The following is a 2520-nucleotide window of genomic DNA, read 5'->3' as shown; positions in this document are numbered from 1 at the left end:
GTCCTGGAGGCAAGCGATTAGACATTGTCTTAATCCATTCTGTGCAGAATAATTGGAACTCATAAATTTCTGATGGTAATGCAAAATAGTACACCAGACGAATACTGTTTGGCCATTTGTTACAAAGTTAAATGTACACTATGGGCTTACCTCATGATGTTAATTTGCAATTCCTTATTGACAGATGATATTGAGCATCTTTTTATATGCTCATTTGGCATTTGATTGTACTCTTTGGTCTGTTCACCATATTTGCCCATTTTTAAGTTGGGCTATGCTATGATTTGAATGTGTCCCCCAAAAGTTCATCTGTTAGAAAGAAAAAAAATCTGTGTTAATGGCATTTGGATATGGGGGCTTTGGGGGGTAATTAGCATTAGATGAGTCATGAGAGTAGCTCTATGATGGCAGTAGTGGATTTATAAGAAGAGGAAAAGAGACTCGATCTAGCACACTTGCTCTTGTCTTGCCACGTGATGCCCTCTGCCAGGTTGTGATGTAGCACAAAAGCCCTCACCAGATCAAGCAGATCCTGGAGCTGTGCTTGCAGAAGTCCCAGCCTCCACAACTGTGAGCCAAATAAACCTCTACTATACATAGATCATCCTGTCTGGAGCTGGGCACAATGGCACACACCTGTAATCCCAGCTACTCAGGAGACTGAGACAGGATGATCAAAAATCGAGGCCAACCTCGCCAATTTAGTGAGATCCTGTCTCAAAATAAAAAGGGCCGAGGATGTAGCTCAGTGGCACAGCACCCCTGGGTTTAATCCTCAGTACCGAGTGGGAGAGACCCATCTGTAATATTCAGTCACAGGAACAGAAAATGGATTAAGATAGGTTGTTTGTTATTGTTTAGTTTTAAGAATTCTTTGAATATTTTGGATACAAGTACTTTATCAGATAGGTGTTTTGTAAATATCTTCTCCATTCTGTGACTTTCTCATTCTCTTAATATGCCTTTTGTAGAGCAGTTTTTAATTGTAATAAAGTCCAACATCAATTTTTTCTTTTATTAATCATACTTTTGTTGTCATATCTAAATATTCATAGCCAAACTCAAGGTCAGCTAGATCTTATCCTGTTTTTTTTTTTTTTTTTTCTAGAAGTTTTATAGTTTGGCCTCTTACATTTAGGCCTAAGATCCTTTTTTTTTTTTTTTTTTTTTTTTTTGAGGCATAAACAGTCTTTATTGGGCTCAGACCAGGAGTCCATTGGTCCTGAGGACCTCTGTGAACTTGTTAATTTTCTTCTCCACATTCTTTTCTGCCTGTTTTCGTAGCCTCATAAGCTGTTTTTTCTTCCGGTGATGGCTCTTGGCTTTCTCCTTTCTCTTCTCCTCCAGGGTGGCTGTCACTGCCTGGTACTTCCAGCCGACCTCGTGAGCCAGGCGCCCCAGGTAGGCAAACTTTCTTGTTGGCTTCAGTCGCACAACCTTCAGGGCAGCAGGAACCACCATCCGCTTTTTCTTGTCGCAGGGTGGTGGAACCCCATCAAACACCTTGAGGCGGTCCAGGGCAGCCTGGCCTCGCTTGGTCTTGTGGGGCAGCAAGCCTCGCACAGCCCTCCAGAAGATGAGACTGGGGGCCGGGAAGTGGTACGGCCCGGGATGGGTTGGTATTCATCCTCTTGCAGAGGAAGGCCAGGTACTTCAACTTGTTTCTGTAGAAATTTCCAGAAATGTTGATGCCCTCACAGCGCACAACCACCACCTTGCGGCCCAGCAGTATGAGTTTGGCCACAGTGGCCGCCAGGCGGCCCAGGAGATGGCCTTGGCCATCCAGCACTAGGACCTGCCCCTCCGCCATCTTCAGCAGCCGCCTGGGAAAGCCCTAAGATCCATTTTTGAGTTAATTTTCATAAAAGGTAGAGTCTATATTTAGATTCTTTTCTGTTTGTTTTTGCACATGGACATCCAATTATTCCAAAATAATCTGTTGGGGAAAAAAAAAAAAAAAAGATCTTTTCCCACTGAATTGCTTTTGCTCCTTTGTTAAAAACTAGGTGACTATTACTGAAAGTAAAGTAAATTATACCTCAAAAAAATTAACAGCCCTGGGGGCAGTGCTCAGTGGCAGGGTATTTATCTAGCATGAGTGAGGCCTTAGGTTCAACCCCCAGCACTGCAAAAAGAATAATAATAATAATAATAAAAAACACAAGCACATGAAATAAAAATACATATTTTCCAAAAATAGGAACTAAAGTATGTACTGTAAACACAGTAGTGATCACCAAGATGAAGGGGAGGGTGTGTAATGGATGGAAAACAGTGAAGGAATGCATATATAGTGAAGGCCTATACAAACTAATGAGGATGATTTTGAGAGAGGGATGGTTGCCAGTACATTGTTCTTTCCCTCAACAGACACTGTGCAACCTGGCTAGAAACCATTTTCCAGTTCCTGTTGCTACCCGTGTGACCAGGTTCTCAACAATGAGATATGAGCAGAAGTGATTGTATAATTGCCTTATAATTTTCTTCTTTGGGGGGAGGTACTAGGGATTGAACTCAGGG

General features: G+C 42.2%; 1 pseudogene; it reads right to left on the bottom strand.

The window, feature by feature from the left end:
- Window positions 1–1152: 1152 nt before the first annotated feature.
- LOC101974421 (large ribosomal subunit protein uL13 pseudogene) lies at window positions 1153–1826 on the bottom strand (annotated as a pseudogene).
- Window positions 1827–2520: the final 694 nt, after the last annotated feature.

Source organism: Ictidomys tridecemlineatus, chromosome 5 (genome assembly GCF_052094955.1).
Source record: "Ictidomys tridecemlineatus isolate mIctTri1 chromosome 5, mIctTri1.hap1, whole genome shotgun sequence".
Classification (NCBI taxonomy): Eukaryota; Metazoa; Chordata; class Mammalia; order Rodentia; family Sciuridae; genus Ictidomys; species Ictidomys tridecemlineatus.
The sequence above is the reverse complement of the archived record's forward strand: the minus strand, read 5'-3'. Positions and strand labels throughout refer to the sequence as shown.